Source organism: Mobula birostris, chromosome 21 (genome assembly GCF_030028105.1).
Source record: "Mobula birostris isolate sMobBir1 chromosome 21, sMobBir1.hap1, whole genome shotgun sequence".
Classification (NCBI taxonomy): Eukaryota; Metazoa; Chordata; class Chondrichthyes; order Myliobatiformes; family Myliobatidae; genus Mobula; species Mobula birostris.
Genome location: NC_092390.1, coordinates 51,014,133 through 51,033,958, shown reverse-complemented (window position 1 = coordinate 51,033,958; position 19,826 = coordinate 51,014,133). Strand labels below are relative to the sequence as shown.

Genomic DNA, 19,826 nt, shown 5'->3' with positions numbered 1-19,826 from the left:
GGAGAAGGGGCAAAGGCAGGTTACTAGCACCTTAAAACCAGTCACTTTGGGCAAATAGGGCTCATCAACCATAGTTGGCTCATCTGGGAGAAGTACAGCTATGATCACAAACCTCCGCTGCCTTACCCACTCATCAGGAAGGCTTCAGGAGTAAACCTCAAGGAAAATTCGTAGTTGGAGTCTGTAAGTCAATCCTACGTGGAGTTCAACATTGACTGGCAACTCTTGCGACACCACTGGTACCAAATTGTATTAATCTCTGCCATTCCTCTGGATTCATTAGCTGTGTAGAGAGAGGTAGCCTGCTACATGGGCAACAGCTTGTTCTCCATATTGTACTGCCTTGTTTGCATGTCATATGGACAGCTGAGAATCAACATCTATTGTTGACCCTGAGCAACAGAGGGCCACAAGAATGGAAAGTGGTCAGGTTGTATTGTTCCTCCTATTGCTCAAAGCCTGGGAGGCGATATGGTACATTGAGCGTGGTAAGATTTACTAAATTAGTCATTATATTCTCAGTCAAATTCTTTAGAACACTTCAAAATTTCCTTTCAGTATTCAATGCCCAACTGGCTCCCTCAGTTAGTATTTGAATTGTGCATCCCTCAGCAATTGTGCTCTAATTTGGAGAAGTATAGGTATCTGTTGCCTATCTGCTGTGCCATGTTCACACACTTAAAAGAGAAAATCACATTTGCTCCCACTAGTGAAGGCAAAATTTGGACTGGCCTGACTTTGGACATCAGATATGGAAGAATATTTGAGTCAGCACCCTGAAATCATCATTAGGAGTTGTGATCAAATTACCTTGAACCTGCATCCCAGCTCTGACTTCTGTACAGCTTTGTTGGGTATTGCCCAACTTCACAGGGGCTGTCCAGGGATTGGTTAACCACTCACTAAAAGTTTGTATTTTCCACTGCTACGTGGAACTCAAGCCAGAATCACACTTGCAGCTTTCAATTTGGCAGTACAGATGCTCACCGTTGTTCCATGTGGCTTGCCAGCATCTTCTTCTTTCAAGCAGTTAAATAACAGGAAAGTAGCAATAGGTTTCTAGTCATTGATCTACATGGAAAAGATAGACCTACTCTATCCTGAATTCACCATTGTCAATTTGATGCTATATACCAGCTTTATCCTCATTAGTGGCAGAGCCTTAAGCAATATAGTCTTGCCTTGTGAGTGGGTCAGAACAATCCCAACAAAACATGAAAATAAAATAACAGTCATGTCTCGTGGCTTAGTCACTGTCAAACCTTCAAAAACTATGAATATTTCTACACGTCTATTCAAAAAAAAAACATTTTTAAAGCAGTTAAGTCAAGGAAACACAAATTCCACACTTAAGTATGCTCGCCCACATGTTTCAAAACTGTTCTTCCCTACTGAAGTAAAAGCTCTTGCAGTTCAGGTTCAGATAGTAAAGGTCCAGTATGAATTGACAGAGATCTGCATGCTCCACTGTTGAAATCCTACATGGAGCCAAAGCCCGTACAGAATATCACCAATAAAGAGCAGCCCACGAGGTCAGCACCAATGCTTCAGACAGAATACTAAACCTGGTGGTACTTGTACAAGCAAGTGCCAATAGTCCCAAGCAAAGATGCTAGAATTCTCAATTTGGTTTTAGTACAACTAAAAAATCCTGTTTGAAGTCTAAGTAAACCACATTACAGAGAATGGTCAATGTGACTTTGGAGAACTGATTCATCTTGGGAAAGACAAGCAAATCAATAATTTTGTTTGGAAACAACTGTACACCATGTACTATAAAAAGCAAATCTTAAAGTCTCTAGTTTTAATGACTGCACATGTGGAAGGTAATTCCAGAACCAGTAATGCACTTATGATATAAAAACCAACCTCAGCCCACTGTTTGGTTTCTCTTTTTATGGTATGCTAGCGTTATGGTCCACATTAATTTTTCCCTGTCCCTTTACATCAAATTCCAACGTATTTTCTATTGCACCCCTCTTCATGTACTATTCAAATGAATGTTAACATCTAGTCACCCAAACTAACTCTTTGCATTGTGGGATCCATAGGTTCCATCATTAAGGACCTGCATCACCCAGGTCATGCCTTGTTCTCATTGCTATCATCTGGAAAGTGGTACAGAAGCCTGAAGGCACTCCCTCATTACTTGTTTATTTCTATTTATGTAATATATCTACTTACTGTTTTATTTCTATTATTATGTATTGTATTGTACTGCCGCTGCAAAGTTAACAAATTCCATGACACATGCTGGTGTCAATAAACCTGATTCTGAACTACCCTACAGCTCTATAGGCAGTCCTTCAGAAAAACACACACAGAATACTGCAGGAACTCAGAAGGTCAGGGGACATCTCTGAAGGGAAATAAATGGTTGCCGTTTCAAACCAAGACCATTCATTGAGTCCTGAATTTCCACATTCTTCAAAACAGTTAAGGCCAGTTCATTGGCTATATTTAAGAGGGAGTTAGATATGGCCCTTGTGGCTAAAGGGATCAGGGGGTATGGAGGGAAGGCAGGTACAGGGTTCTGAGTTGGATGATCAGCCATGACTGTACCGAATGGCGGTGCAGGTTCGAAGGGCCGAATGGCCTACTCCTGCACCTATTTTCTATGTTTCTAATCTCTTGTGTTAATCTTAGTCCTTCAGAAATTATTTTCAGAATTATTAGTGTCTGTTTTCTAATAATGCCTGTTGGAAAGAAAGCTAAATGTTTTCTCTGAAGAGAATGCAAGCCATTTCCAAACTAAATAAGATAAAATTGTTCATGACTTAATCTCCTTTCATCAGATTGTGAGACGAATGCAATGCAGATACCATATAGCTAAAAAAATATGATTTTGTCTGGACAGAAAATGATTATAAAACCTTTTTTTAATACTTTGAATATTTGCAAATAGCTTGCAAAATATAAATTATGTGTTTTTCCTGCATCTTTAAAACCATGATTATACCTCAGAAAAGCAGTACTTATTAGTGACAGATGCTTCTTCACTAATTGGCAGATAAAATAAACCTATATGTAATTCTTCATGCTTTGTACCACTTCTGTTAGTGAAGAGGTAATGATGCAGGTAGTCTTGAAAAAGGGGTACATAATAATGTTGGATAAATAAATACATAATAAGGGGTAGAGAACAAAAAGGAAAGATAATTACAGGGTCAAATAAAATTAAAAACATTCTTAGTCTGACAGGTCAGCCCAGTAGAATTTTTTTAACATTCGATTAACTAGAAACAGATGTTACTCTTTTTGATCTACAACTAAAACTAAGATGCCATTTCGCTATTAAATTGGTATCATAAGTATATGTCTAATTTGAAAACATTTCTTCACATTTAAACAAATTGTGCACTGAAACAAGAGAGAACCCAAATAATTAATCTTCTTTCCATTTCCAAAACATTGTACTATAAATAGAAAAGAAAATTTAACAGAGTACATTTGCAATTGTATATGACATCAACTTACTATTAGGGATAATGGTGAACCCATTTTTCACACGGGGGATTGATAATCTCTGTTGGAATTGGAATTGGCTTATTATTGTCACATGTACCAAAACATGGTGAAAAGTTTGTGTTACATACTACTCACACTGATCAAATCATTGAGTAGAACATCGTTAAAAAAGCAGATGCAGAATAAAAAGTAACAGCAACAGAGAAGGTAAACAATGTGGTGTAAGATCATAATGAGGTAGATTGTGAGGTAAAGAGTCCATCTTATCATATTGAGAATCATTTAATAGTTAATAACAATGGGCTTGAATCATCTCAATTCACTCTGGCATCCAATTTTTCCAGCGATTCAAAAAATGTTATTGGGAAAAGTGAAGCAACTTGTCAAATTGAATAAGTGCAAAGCATCATGATTCATGGTGATTTTCCACCTCGCCTCCTCAAAAGCGAAACTGCTTTGATAGTGTTCTTTATTCATTTTGAACTGTTGCTGATAAAGACACGTGCAAAGTGGAAAATGATGATGCAAAGACCATGCCTTTCCAGTTTTGGTATAGTTTTGACATTTATATAATATTCCAGTTAACAGCATTAATAGTAGCATATTCATTACTCTTGATTACTTAAATCAAAATCGAAATCAGGTCTAATATCACCGGTATATGTTGTGATAGGGTGGCAGTAGATTGCAATACATAATAATAATAAAACTGTAAATTACATTAAATATATATAGTTTTAAAAGATAAATTAAATAAGTAGTGCAAAAATAGAAATAAAAAACATAGTGAGGTAGTGTCCATAGGTTCAAAGTCCATTCAGAAATCAGATGGCAGAGGGGAAGAAGCTGTTACTGAATCATTGACTGTGCACCTTCCGGCTCCTGTATCTCCTCCCTTAAGGGGTCCTTAACGATGGATGCTGCATTTTTAAGGCATTTCTCCTTGAAAATGTCCTGAATGTTGGGGAGGCTAGTGCCCATGATGGAGCTGACTGAGTTCACAACTTTGTGTAGCTGGATCCTGTGCAGTCTCCTCCCCCCATCCCATACCAGGCAGGAATACAGCCAGTTAAAATGTTCTCCACCGTACGTCTGTATAGATTTGCGAGGTGAAAGAAATTCAAACTTCAGAAGGAAAAGAGGAGGTGAGAAATAAGGTTGAAAAGAGCATGTTGTGTCTGAATACCAGTTAAAGTTGTGTGGAACAAGGCCACATTTAATTTGGGGTAGCTATAGCAGGTAATGCCATATGCTACAGCTATCTTTTATGATTGTAATCAGTAAAGTACAAGTTTTAACAGAAGGACCGAACGATCATACTACCTGGCCCAGAGCTCGTAATGCATTAGAAATACATAATGGTAATAATGATTTCAGTTTCCAGGAGCCACTTTATCCTCTGCGGACTACTGATAGATGTGTATACTTTCAAAGAGCCCATCAAGATTAAACCAAATGGACAAGCACCAATAAAAAATGAGACGTTAAATAAATTATATGCAGGAAAAGGGATGAAAGGAAATGTGAAAACTGAAGCCTGACAGTTTTTGGAGTAAATGGATAAAAATTGCTCAAACCCCTGCAATATTGATGCAGTTTCAGGAAAGACAATATTTAATTCTAATTGAGATGGCATAGGCCGTGCATGAATTTGTTTTGACTCTTTTTCTCCTCTCTCTCCCCTGACCAAAAGAACTCCTGCTATGATGAAGTTCTGAAGCTGCCATTAATAACTTGGTATGAAACCCAAGAGACTGTTCTTCATGTTCAACGATAGAGGAATAAAGAGAAAGGATTGAAAATGTGAACGAGGGGGAAAGAAAGAAAAATTAAAAGGAACATGCAGAGGAATTAAACACTGTGACCAAGCTCTGTAATAGCCTTGATGTTGAGAGTTTAATGATGAATGATAAGGCTGTATAGGCTTGTGAAATACACTAATATTGCAGACTGCTGAAGTACAAGAATAGTTTTGCATAATAGAACTTTCAGTGCAGATGTAATCATGCTTCTTTCATAAGAATGTCTAGCTGATCAAACATTACTCTCTTCAGCTTGTCTTGTACCACTCTGAAAATCCCAAGATAGAGTGTTAAAGAGATTGCAAACCAATACTAACAATAAATATTTAACAACTAGCTCACAGAAGTCACTAGGATAATCCCTGTGGTGGAGAGGTTTAGGAAGCCTAATTCCAAATTCATCCTTTTCCTCCCAAGCAATTACAGTTACCACATATAATGTTTCAAATTAAGCGTAAAATGAATTCCTTGGATGTTACCGTCAGAAAGAATTCTGTTTAGCCTTTGAATGAGTAGATCTCTCCTGAAAGTTAAATCAACTTTTTTCCAGAATGTAATGCTCTGAGACGAACTAGAGTGCATATTGTAATACTAAACTCAAGGGCAAAAAAATAAGTACATGCAAAATAGAACTCTGTATCTCCATTGCTCACTTTTGGGCTTCCAAGTTCCACTGCTATTTTAAGATACAAAATCATGATCCAGATCTTGAGACCAGCTGGTAAAACAGTAGTGCCCACCATTGGCTTCAAAGACTTCTGACGTTCGTGGCATGGCATGGGCTTCCTCTTCCAGTATCCATTTCCATGAGTCATGGGTCCAGGAAGAACGGCAGCTGTGATGCCATTAAGTTGGCAAGTGGCACTTAGACTAAAAAAAACTCACAAACAACAAATAAGGCAGAAGAAATCACAATGATTTAAATACTCTACACAGTGGTGAATAGACTTTGGAACATACACACAGGATTTGGGTAGAAACTGACATTTCTTGTGAGCATTTTTAAACACGTAATAAGACCCATTAATATCCACATCAAAAATTGCAATTTGCATAGGAGCTCAAGTGTGTGTGTGTGTGTGTGTGTGTGTGTGTGTGTGTGTGTGTGTGCGCGCGTGTGTCTGTGTCTGTGTATACATGCTTCATTATACTCAAAGGCACCTTCAGAGTTTGACATAGCAGAAGGCCACTCTGGGACACAGTTGGGTGGGAATGTGGCAGTAAGGAGATATGGTTCTCAGCCTGGAATCCAGGGTATAATGAAATAAACTATTTGGCCAGAATCTGGTGGTAAATGATTATTGTCATTGATGCCATTAATAGGGGTTTGTAAAATATTAATTGAATTGAATGCCGTAGGAATATTTTTAATCATATTACAAGCCCCACAGCTTCGTTCGAAGTAGAGGCTCACAGGAGGATCAAACTATATTCTCTTTGGTGGAAGCTGACACTGAACATGCTTAGGTGCTAGAACAATCTTCTTACAATCAGGATTTGAGAGGTACAAGGTTTAAAGTAAATTTATCATCAAAGTACATATATTTTACCATATATTACTTTGAGATTCATTTTCTGGCAGCCACTTACAGGAAACAAAGAAACTATACACAAACAAAGACGGACAAACTTCAATGTGCAAAAATATGAACTGTGGAAATAAAAATAATATTGAGAACATGAGTTGTAAAGAGTCCTCGAAAGCGAGTCTGTGGATTGTAACATCAGTTCAGAAGAGTGATGAATAAAGTTATCCACACTGGTTCATCAGGAATCTGATGGTTGTGGGGTAATAACTGTTCCTGAACCTGGTGGTGTGGAACCTAAGCCTTCTGCACCTCCTTCAAAAAACAGCCACAGCCATCCACTCCAATAAATCTCTGGTGGAGTTAGAACTAATGCAAATGATCTCAGTGTTGGGGGCAGTATCATCCCAGATCCAGCCCACTAGCTTAAATCTACAGTGGCCCATCCCATCTGAAATGCCCACTCATTCCACATATAGAATGCCAACCACGTTAATCCTTCATACCAGAGAGTCAGAGGCAGAGTGAGGCTGAGCAGATGGCATAGAGCAAGCAAGCCTTAGATTTCCCAATTTCCCAATTTCCCTCAGGATCAATAAAGTATATCTATCTATTTATCTACTTCAGAACCTGGAACACCTGCTTACCTTTTCACTAAGGGTTATTAACCCCATAAAATAGGAAAGCACTCAGCTACTTATCAATTAACCTGACGACTATTAACTAGTCATTTTTGACACAAGTTAAATATAAAGGTTAGAGTCAAATTCTTCTGTAGGGAACCATTGGGTGGAGCTGAGTAGCTGGGTGCAATGTACATCTGGCCACTTCAGCCCATCAGTGCTCTGCTTCCAGACACTGGGTGCTTAATTGGAGCTTATCTCCAGTTCAGTTTGGTCTTCCATGCACGGATGGAAATCAGAAATTGGAAATGCACTGAGCAGACAAGCAACAATTCCACATTCACTGATACATGTACGATTCTAACGCTGCAAAGGTTTCACCACTTCTGACCCTTAGTCCATTAAAGTGTATACACGTGCACACATACATACATACACACACACACACAATGCGTCTGCATGTCTGCCTAAATGTAAGAGAATAAATCCAGAAGCAAGTAATGTGATCATGCATTAACAGATTATGGGTCAGAAATTAATGTTTTGCCAAACATCTAGCAATGCAGACTGTATGCTCATAAGGCAACAAGATATAGGAGTAGAATTAGGCCATTTGGCCTATCAAGTCTGCTCCACCATTTCATCATGGCTGATCCATTTTTCCTGTCAGCCCCAATCTTCTGCCTTCTCCCTGTATCCCTTCATGTTCTGACCAATCAATAATCCATTAAATATATGTAAAGACTTGGCCTCCACAGCCACCTGTGGCAAGAAATCCACAGATTCACCACTCCCTGGCTAAAGAAATTCCTTATCTCTGTTCTACAATTATGCCCCTCTATTCTGAGGCTGTGTCCTCCAGTCTTAAGGCTCCCCCACCATGTAAATGCATATTTGCCATATCCACTCTATTGAAGTGGGCACGTGGCCAAGTGGTTGAGGCACTGGACTAGCGACCTGAAGGTTGTGAGTTGGAGCCCCAGCCAAGGGAACGTGTTGTGTCCTTGAGCAAGGCACTTAATCACACATTGCTCTGGGACGACACTGGTGCCAAGCTGTATGGTCCTAATGCCCTTCCCTTGGACAACATTGGTCTCGTGGAGAGGGGAGACTTGCAGCATGGGCAACTGCTGGTCTTCCATACAACCTTGACCAGGCCTGCGCCCTGGAGAATGAATATTTTCCAGGCGCAGATCCATGGTCTCGCAAGACTAACAGACGCCTTTACTCTATTGAAGCATTTCAACATTTAATAGGTTTCAATGAAGTCAGCCCTCATTCTTTTGAATTGCTGTGAGTTGAGGCCCAGAGCCATCAAACACTCCTCATATGACAAGCTTATCAATCCCAGAATAATATTTGTCTACCTCACCCCTTCTGTATAAAGCCTCAATATTACATACTTGCTTTTCACATCATATATACCCAAGGAACTCAAAAACAATGAGGGAGTGTATCAATGTGGGGATTGGCACCCTTTGTGGTGATATGTTTTCTTTCACTGATGGAATTTGAGAGGGATTGTCATTAAAATTTGAATTTTTAACTTAAGTATTAAAATGACCATGATGAAAATGTATTTGTATTATTGGAACGCAAACATGAGGAAATCTGCAGATGCTGGAATTTCAAGCAACACACATAAAAGTTGCTGGTGAACGCAGCAGGCCAGGCAGCATCTGTAGGAAGAGGTACAGTCGACGTTTCAGGCCAAAACCCTTCGTCAGGACTAACTGAAAGAAGAGGTAGTAAGAGATTTGAAAGTGGGAGGGGGAAGGGGGAGATCCAAAATGATAGGAGAAGACAGGAGGGAGAGGGATGGAGCCAAGAGCTGGAAAGTTGATTGGCAAAAGGGATATGAGAGGATCATCGGATGGAAGGCCTAGGGAGAAAGAAAGGGGGAGGGGGGGATAAATCCAGGGGATGAGCAAGGAGTATAGTAAGAGGGACAGAGGGAGAAAAAGGAGAGAGAAAAAAATATATATATACACACATATATGCCATCAGGTTGGAGGCTACCCAGACGGAATATAAGGTGTTGTTCCTCCAACCTGAGTGTGTGTGTGTACATACATATTCTCTCTCTCCTTTTTCTCCCTCTGTCCCCCTCACTATACTCCTTGCTCATCCTCTGGGTTTATCCCCCCCTCTCCCCCTTTCTTTCTCCCTGGGCCTCCCATCCCATGATCCTCTCATATCCCTTTTGCCAATCAACTGTCCAGCTCTTGGCTCCATCCCTCCCCCTTCTGTCTTCTCCTATCATTTTGGTTCTCCCCCTCCCCCTCCCACTTTCAAATCTCTTCCTATCTCTTCTTTCAGTTAGTCCTGACGAAGGGTGTCGGCCCGAAACGTCGACTGTACCTCTTCCTAGAGATGCTGCCTGGCCTCCTGTGTTCACCAGCAACTTTTATGTGTTGCTTGTATTATTGGAAGTTGCCTTTGCTCCTTAACCTACTTTCACATTAATCATCTCACACTTACGTAACTTCCTGTTTTCACCTAAGTTCAGAATAAAAATCAAAATATTGTAAATTTTTTCTAATTATTGGTCTACCATCAACAGTAAACCTCAGTCACTGCAAGACAGTTAACGTTAAATGGGGACTTGATGATCCTAGAATTATACAAGTTTGAATACAGTTCAAACAGGATTTATTTTCAGGATTCATGTAGTATTCTCCAATTTGTACACTGAGTAAATCACTATGCCCACACCATTCACCTCCCACAGAACCATCCTTCTTCACCTGAAGACCTTACTATTAACTCCTGTGGTTATAGTTTTGCAACAGTTCTGCTACATTCATGACATAAGATACCTATGTTACACTTTCTTTAGTTCCTTTGCAACTGCTTATATGTATTCAAAACTATTTACAAACATATGAGAATAATTATTCTGAGCTCTTTAGAAAATAAAAAGTTTTATCCCAGTCTTTGTCAATGTGGCAAATTTGTGGTCTTGTTCTTGACTCAGCTCTGACAGTGTCAGCTGGCCATACATTGGGAGCAATGGCCTTGTGTAATTGGGACACTGTCTCACAATTAATCACCCACTTCTCTGTCAGCTGCCCCTTGGCCTATTACTGTGGAAGAGGTTAACAGTTCAACATTGACCTCGCTAACCACCACAGAATCCACACCACTGGAGAGGAAATATGTCAATCTCAGTCCCAAGTAACTGTCAAAAACAGGCAAAAAAAACCTTTGCAATTCCACAGCTTTTGTATATCAATGTGGTTCTTTCTCTGGCACATTTACAATTGTTTGACATTTCAATATTTTCACAAACTATTTCTGATAAACTGTTCTGAGAGCAAGGAAAGAAACAAGTGTCTCAAGAAGCAAGTAACTCAAAAGTGGTTTGTAATCCCACCTATACCACTTGTGACTGCACAGTAATTGCCCACTGTTTACATTTTTAAAAGTGCATGTAAGGCAGAGATAGATAGGTTCTTGATTAGCCAGGGCATCAAAGGGTATGGGGAGAAGGCAGGGGAGTGGGGATGACTGGAATAATTGGATCAGCCCATGATTGAATGGCAGAGCAGATTTGATGGGCCAAATGGCCTACTTCTGCTCCTATATCTTATGGTCTTATGGTGCAATAATGAAATCTGTTACTTATGAATTTCCAAGAAAAGACAAAAGAAAAAGTTAGGAAAATCTAGCTACAAGTAGGCTTTCCATTCTCTGTTCATTAGTGTATCAAAAACAAACAGGAAAGAAACAAATGCACAGGTGGACTAAAGCAGGTAGGATCTGCTCTACATTCCATGTATTGTTATTAGAGTCATGGGTAAAAAGTTCATATTTTGTCTGAGTTGGTCAAATGATATTAAATAAGTTATAAGGCAACTTTAAGGACCTGAAGAAGGAATGCTGACCATTTACTTTTTTCCATAGATGTTGCCTGGCCTGTTGAGTTCCTCCAGCATTTTGCACATGGTGCTTTGAATAAAATTTTCCAGCATCTGCAGATTTTCTTTTGTTTGTACAACACTAGAGACTCCTCCCTTATTGTAATTCAATTTGTAGCACAGCATCCAGAAATAATGAAAAAAAAATTGGCAGAAGGCTTGTTAAGTCAAACACAAGTTCTCTATTGTTATCCCATAACAAAATGACAGAATCTTATTTGTTGCTGTAAAAATGCCACCATTGTCTGCAATCTTCTTAGGGCTATACAGATCCAAGAGAATTCAAGAACATTTTATTAAGCTCAGTACTTGCTAATACAATGTCCCTCATATTTATGCATCAGTATTCAATGTAATGATTCACACAGTGCAAATATAGGACAGAAGCAGGCCATTCAGCCCAAACTGCCCACCCTATTTATACTGAATGTCTTTTTAACCAAACTCTACTAGCATTATTTTATATTATATTTACATTCACATATTCATTTTCTTCTTCCTTGAACTTACTGATTAATTTCGGCCTCCCCTCGAGTGTACATGCACATTATCCTGAGTTATTTCCTTATTTGTTGGTTCATGGAACATGGACACAACCGGCAAGGGCAGCCATTACTTGCATTCACAAATGTTTCCTTAACTGAGCAGGTTCATTGCAAAGGAAAGTTAAGATTCAATCACATCACTTGGCTCTGGGATTACAGAGACCAAAACTAGGAAGGATAGTATTCTCTTTTCCTGAAGAACATCAATAAAACAGATGGACTTTTAAAACAGTCTGGTATTTTCATTAGCATCATTACCCAACTTAGCTTAATATTCCAAGATTTATTTAATTCCTTAGATTTACATTTCCTAATGGGCATGGTGGGATTTGTATCCAGATACGCTGATCAACTGTCTAGATATCTACTAACTGCCTATTATTCTGTATATTTGATCTCTTGATGACTATTTTATATTAATAGCTTCCAAAACTAGAAACATTCCTGCTCTAGAAGCAGCATGACATCAGCTCAATTTTACCTGGAACAGGCCGCTTTGGAGATCATTTTTAAGCAAAACTGTGGCAAATGCAAAATTGGAACATTTAATATAGTATTCGCATAAGTACATCTGATGTTTTCCTGGTGTCAGATATGCACCAACTGATGCCAATATTGATGCAACACTTTTTTCTAACTATACTAACATAAATTGGAACAGAAAGCTCTGCATTACAACTGTCATGAAATAGACCCAGGATCAGAAACACATCACATTAGTTTACTGATTTTCTGATAATTCTAAAGGACATTCTGTTGACACCAGGAGACCTGACTGGTCAGTATCAGGACTCATAGCCATCTACTCAAACAACTTCCAAAGTTCACGGAGTGCCCTATGGGTAACTAGAAGTCTTTCTTCAGGTCTTGGCTACTGAGATACTCATTCGGTTGAGGACATTAGGACAGTAGGTAAAGATATATCCTCCTCAGAACAGGGTTTTCAGCAAGACAACATCTTAGCTTGATCTCTGATAAGAAGTGTATCAGATTTGCAGGAAGACTTCATCCATGTTCTCAAACTTTAAGGTTATAACAGAACTTCTAGGGGGTTTGTGCCCAATTCTTTGGAAGTGGTAGGCTGGGTTGTTTGAAAGCCTATTGGATCTTGAGTTTTGTAAAGAGTCCAATAGTAAGGAAAACATGACTAACCTTTATGAAAAATCCTTATTTGGCCTCTATTGGAGTATGGTGTCCAATTCTGAGGGCCACACTTGATGAAAGATGTGAAGACTTTGAACAGAGTACAGAAGAGATATACTAAATGACTTAATTAACTGGAATAACTGGAAATAAGGGGGTGATTCATCTTGGTACGTACTTAGCATGTGCAAAGTCATCTGATAGAAGTATTTAAGATTATGAAACCTATTGTAAAATGCAAGGCTGTTAGAACAACAAGATGCCCATTTGTTAAAAAAAAATTGAATTCTTTAAAGGTCAAATACTTCAGCTCACATATGAAAGGCACAAGTGATCTTTATTATCTCCTGTCTGATTACTTAATTAATTGCAAATAATAAGAAAGAACTTGTATATAATGACTTCAAAATTATTGATATTCAAAATATTTGTAATTTTAATCAATAGAGACATGATTCAGATGGCTGGCTAGAAGTGTAGCTGAAAATTAACACAACAAAGGAGACAATGATTTTGTAAGGAGGCTTCAGAGAAAAGGCGGCAGTTAGTTAAAAGTTTTAAAGCAATTGGCAGGGAGTAAGGTGTGACAGTGGAAGAGACAGTAAAGCCCAAACACAGAGGACAAAAGAATTCAAATAAGTATAGCGATTTAAAGAAAACCGCAGTGATGGAAAAATGCAGTGACAGTTGCCAAACTGTTCAGTGGTATTTCAGGAAATATCAAGACATGATCTCCTACTTTCAAACATGCAGTTCCTGAGGCTATTGGTCAAAGTTCTGGGTACAATGTGATCCCTAGTGAATCTGATGGTGCCATCCACTGGGTGGTATTTAACCAATGTATGGCCATATTGATATTAGCCGTGATTCTATCTGTAATTGTTCAGAAGATAATGACCCTGCAATTTTTTCTTAATCGCAAAACAAGAGGGAGAGCTCCTACACCATTAAAAACTTGATTCACCCCATACAATAAAACATAACATTTTCAGGAGGGTTTGCAGAACGAACAGCTGAAGTTTCCATCAGTTCTTCGATGCCAAGGGCTGAAGAAAGCTATTAAATAGCGCATCCAGCCGAGTCACCGAGAATTGCCAGCGGTTACCAATGCATGGGTATCCTTCAGAAGAAATTCCCTCTGGTAAATGCCACGCCGTTTTTTATCGATGCAAACTCGTCTTCAGCTACTGCGATTTGGCAGAATATTCTGGAATACTTATTTCTAAGATTTCTGTTCTTAGATCAGATATCTCATTAAAAATGAAACATTCCTTGCTACCATTAGAAAAGAATTTTCCCCAAAACTATAACAAAATCAGCTCATTTTACTGAGTCATAAGGCACATAAAATACCCCCGACTGTTAGATGTTATACCATCTACAAGAACACCTCAGCAACATCTCACATACTCGGGAACAGAGTAAAGTGCGTTTTTTTCGTAGCAAAACAGAAATTCCTTTATACTTCATCCCATATCTAGTTCATGGTCCTTTATCGTTGCTTCAAAAAGAAGCCAGAACCGCTACGGCGTAGCTTTATACGCGATCAAATCAAGCGATCAGGACTGAAGTAAAATGAACTATTATATTTTATTTATATTAAAATGCGACATGAGTTTCATTACTTGTAATACTTACGTCCCGAAGTTCATTTTAAGTAACTTTCCTAATAATTTAGTTCATTAAACGTTTGACATCGATGACGCACTTTAACACGATATCTATTTTCAATTACATCCAATTAGCTACTTTACGTCACAGATTACACGTTTTCAGTGGTAAAAGTGAGGCCTCTAACTGACAGAAGTTTACGAGAGAAATCGCGAAGAACTGCACGGAAGGTGATCCGTGCAGAACATACACAGGAGAAGTACAGCTGGGTACAAGTCGGAAAGGCGTAACTTTTTAAAAATAAAACTACAGGATGGTTATCACAAGTGTCTTTAGACGTTCAAACTTTTGAAACAAAATAATGCGTCGGTAACATGGGAGGGTACGAGAGCAGGATCATTAAAATAGCAGATACTCTAAAACTTATTCCACTTTTTAAAAAGCCGCAAACCGGAGAATAAGGTTCCAGAATACAGTCTAAGTCAGTTAAACAAAAAGTTAACAGGATTCTAATCAGCTTTAGAACAACACTCTGCTGAACATGTCTAAGGTGGCGAGAGGGAAATGAGACTCTCCCTCTTTACTCTCCAACGGGTCCTACCCCTCGCCCAGTCCAGAATCCCTTGAGTTGCCTCCCGACGTTCTTCAGTGTCTAACCCACATTCCTCCCCAGCTTCAGTATCTCGCCGGTCCACACACCAGCCTGGTGTTGGATAGGGGGTGTATGTTTGGTGCTGCCCTTTCATAACTTTGGTGAAGGAGTTCGGTGAAATCTGCGAGCCAGTGCTCCGCGCGGGACCGGGGCACAGACCTGGGACCCGCCGCCACTGGGGAAGAGGGAGCGGGCACGTTCAGACCGGACCTCACCAGCCCACCCGGGATAGTTGGTGGACCAGGAAAGCAAGCGCGCCGCTTGGGGCCGGCATTAGAGCTACGACTCGCCCGGAACCGGGAAGACAAACCAGAGCCTCGCCGTCCTGCCCGGGAACGGAGACAGACCCAGGAGCCTGTGCTCCGCCTGAGACCTGGACAGAACAGAGCCCCGCCACTCGACCCGGGAACGACACTAAGACCCGTGTCACTAAAATACCGCTGGAAACGAAGATCCCGGCCAGGGGCATTCAGACAATAAACCCCAGCTTTGTTTCAAACACTTTCCCTTAAAGCCGCAGACACCCGTACAACAATTCCAAACCGGACGGTAGCCGGGGACCGGCAGCCCGGCACTGTCACTCACCCTCCGCCGGCTGCTCCTTGTCTAAAACCTGCCGCTGCACATTCTCAAACCTCATCGCTCCACAGAAACTCAGCGCGCCATCAAGCCTTGTCGCGCGGATCTTCCGTTTCACTGCCGGCTGCTATTTTTCGCCATAAACTTCCCGTCGGATTCTTTCTCGACGAATAAGAGCCCAAGAATCCGGCGAGTCCTCACTCACTCTGAGGCGGCAGCCCAGCAGGCGACTCAGTGACCTCCACAGTCACAAGCGCAATAGCGTTTCAGTGGCTGTTGAGCGGCAGCCAGTTAGATCACAACTCCACACCCTCCCCATCTACCTAAACACAGGAGCAGACAGCGGCTCTCCGTCCCCAAGGAAACAGCTCCGCAGAGAGCTCACCATCCCCGGGAAAGCAGCTCCGCAGAGAGCTCGCTGCCCCCCGCCAGAACTGTGCAGACATCGGCTTACAGACCTCAGACACAGCTCGCAGAATGGGTTGCAAAGACACTCCCGAGATACTGCCTCACAGAAAGCGGGTCCAGAGGCATTCTCCGACACAACCTGACAGAAAGGAATTCACAAAAGGCGCTTCCCCAAACACAACGTTGCAGAAAGAAGTCCAGAGACATTGCTGAGGCACAATCTCACATAAAGTCCGCTCGGACACAACCTCACAAATCTCTCTAACAGGGAAGCTGAGAATCAACAAGCAAATTACCACGTGTTTGAATTCTGAAATAAAAACACTTGGAAATACTCAGCTGGTCAGTGAAGAGAGAAACAATAGAAGATTTGGGAAGACGACTAATGAACACTTCTATTCTTTCTGTTTTTACACTTTTTATTTAACTATTTATATACATACTGTAATTGTTTTACTTAATTATCTTTTTCTACATTATCATGTATTGTATTGTACTGCTCCCGCTAAGTTAACAAATTTCACGACCTGTGCCGGTGATATTAAACTTCGAGAAAGACTGTCCTCGGAGTCAGTCCGTAATATAGAGAAAAACGCAATAGAAACTGGAGTAGGCCATTTGGCCCTTCGTACCTCCTCCATCAGACAATAAATAGGGGAAGTGGGCTGATGGAATTATTCTGTGAGCCACCTTGGAGCCGGCATTCTGGATGGCTTCTTTCTATGTACTAAGGAATCAGAATCAGGCTCAGATTTATTATTACTGTCGTATATCATGCAATTTGGTGTTGTATGCCAACCGTACCGTGCAAGACATAGTAAAAATAATACTCTTACGGATTACAGTGAATAATATGGTGCAAACGAGGAATAGTGAGGCAGTGTTCATAGGGTCATGAACCATTCAGAAATCTGATGGTGGGGGGAGGAAGTTGCTCCTAAAACAGGTTAAAATTATTGCTAATGTTGTTACTTTACTTTCTCCCATATCTCTTGGTTGCCTTAATATCTGATGCCTGACAACCTCTGTCTTGAGTATACTCAGCAACTGAGCCGCACGTGGCTTTTGGGTGGAGAAGTTGAAGATTAACCACCCTCTTGGTAAAGAAGTTTCTTTACCAATTTTGAATACTAACAACGACTTTGAGACTACAGTCCTTGGTGCTAGACACCACAGCCAGGGAAAACATCATCCCTCCAATCTATCCAAAAGAATTTTGCATGTTTCAATGAGATCACCTCTCATTCTTCTAAACTCAAGTCAGTTTAATCTCTCCTCAAAGGACAAATTCCCCAGCCCTGTAACCTTGTTGAACCTCTTCCTCTATCACATGTCAAAATACTAGATCTTTTCAAAATATTTCAGATACAGCCAGACTGGGAACCAATATGATTCTAGTGACAAGCTTTTACTATTGACTTCCAGTCCTATTGCTATAATGTGCCATTACAGTTTGTTGTATCTGCACTTTTTTCGGTGAGTTAAGTGCAAGCATCCGCAGTTGTTCTGAACAGCAACACCTATTAATCTCTCACCATTTAAAAGTTAATATACTTTTTCTATCAAAATAGATGATATCACATTTTCTTCATTCTTATCTTCCATCTGTCACATTCTCACCCAATGATGAAAAATGGTGGTGCGCAGAGATGCAGCAGCTTCTCCAGCCGACAGATAGGAAGTGGAAGAGCTCGAGGCCAGGCAAGTAATCTCTCCCTTTATGACAACAAGTAAAATGAGATAGTTATCAACTTTAGGAGAACCAGCACCACTCAAACCATTCTTTACATCTCAGCACGGCAGCGGAAACTGCGAGCAGTCTCAAACATCTGAGTGTGCATATATCGCACAACCTCTCATGGTCCCACAATCAGGAGAGCTCACCAATGCCTCTACTTTCAGCCGATGCTGAAGAGAGCTGGACTATGCACGTCCATACTCACACCCTTCTAGAGATGTGTGGTAGAGAGCATCCTAACCTGCCATGGAAATTGCACCGTGGTGGACAGGAAAGCTCCTCAATGAGTAGATAAAATTGCCCAATGCATCACTGGCACCAGCCTACTGGGCATCAAAAGAGAGAGAGAGAGAGATGAAGGGCCAGTAGCATCATGAAGGATCCCACCCACAATGCTCATGGACTCTTTGTCCCATTACCATCACAGCGGAGGCTACGTAGGATCCATGCAACGACCACCAGGCTCAAAAACAGTTACTTTCTCCAAGCTGTAATGCTGAACAACACCTCCACCCACTAACCCACTCTGCCACTGCTTTATCATTTCCTGTATGTCACCTAATGTACAGGAACTCCTGTGCCTAGTGTTACTTTATGGACATATAATCAATTTGTGTCTATAAGTTATCTTGTATATTTATATTTATTGTGTTTTTTTTATAATTTGTGTTCTTTATCTTACTGTGTTTTTTATGCTGCATCGGATACAGAGTAATAAGTATTTTGTCCTCCTTTACACGTGCACTAGAAATGACATAAAACAACCTTGATCTTGAACCTCTTGATCTTGAATATTGCTCTCGTTTATGTACTTGTCCAAACTTCTCTTAAATGTTACAAATGTATTTATACCTGCCACTTCCTCTGACAGCTCATTCCAAACTTGCACCACTCTCTTAGTGAAGAAGTTTGCCATCTGATTCCCCTTGAATATTTCGCCTTTCAACCTAAGCCTATGAATACTAGTTCTAGTCTCACCCAGCCTAAGGGTAAAAGCTTGTGTTGCGCATTCATCATATCTATCCCCCTCGTAATTTTGCAACCTCTATCAGATATCACCTCTTTCTCCGTGCTCCAGGTAATAAAGCCCTAAAATATTCAACCATTCCCTGTAACTGAGGCCCTCAGGTCCTAGCAAAATCCTTGTATATTTTATTTGCAAACAACAGGAATTCTGCAGATGCTGGAAATTCAAGCAACACACATCAAAGTTGCTGGTGAACACAGCAGGCCAGGCAGCATCTCTAGGAAGAGGTGCAGTCAACGTTTCAGGCCGAGACCCTTCGTCAGGACTAACTGAAGGAAGAGTGAGTAAGGGATTTGAAAGTTGGAGGGGGAGGGGGAGATCCAAAAGGATAGGAGAAGACAGGAGGGGGAGGGATGGAGCCAAGAGCTGGACAGGTGATTGGCAAAAGGGATACAAGAGGATCATGGGACAGGAGGTCCGGGAAGAAAGACAAGGAGGTGGGGGGGGGGACCCAGAGGATGGGCAAGGGGTATATTCAGAGGAACAGAGGGAGAAAAAGGAGTGAGAGAAAGAATGTGTGTATAAAAATAAGTAACAGATGGGGTACGAGGGGGAGGTGGGGCATTAGCGGAAGTTCTCTCTGCATTCCGCAGGGATTGCTCCCTACGCAACTCCCTTGTCCATTCGTCCCCCCCATCCCTCCCCACTGATCTCCCTCCTGGCACTTATCCGTGTAAGCGGAACAAGTGCTACACATGCCCTTACACTTCCTCCCTTACCACCATTCAGGGCCCCAAACAGTCCTTCCAGGTGAGGCAACACTTCACCTGTGAGTCGGCTGGGG

General features: G+C 40.8%; 1 protein-coding gene across 4 annotated transcripts in view; it reads right to left on the bottom strand.

The window, feature by feature from the left end:
- chst15 (carbohydrate (N-acetylgalactosamine 4-sulfate 6-O) sulfotransferase 15) overlaps positions 1-19,826 on the bottom strand; it is a 108,793-nt gene that overhangs the window by 74,826 nt on the left and 14,141 nt on the right. The window contains exon 1 of one of the 4 annotated variants that reach the window (XM_072239465.1): positions 16,328-16,347. The exons of 2 other annotated variants lie outside the window; for them this stretch is intronic. The gene's annotated coding sequence lies outside the window, so the exon portion shown is untranslated. Of the gene's footprint in view, positions 1-15,875; positions 16,176-16,327; positions 16,348-19,826 lie in introns of those variants that run through there. One more of the 4 variants, XM_072239462.1, reaches the window with a different exon arrangement.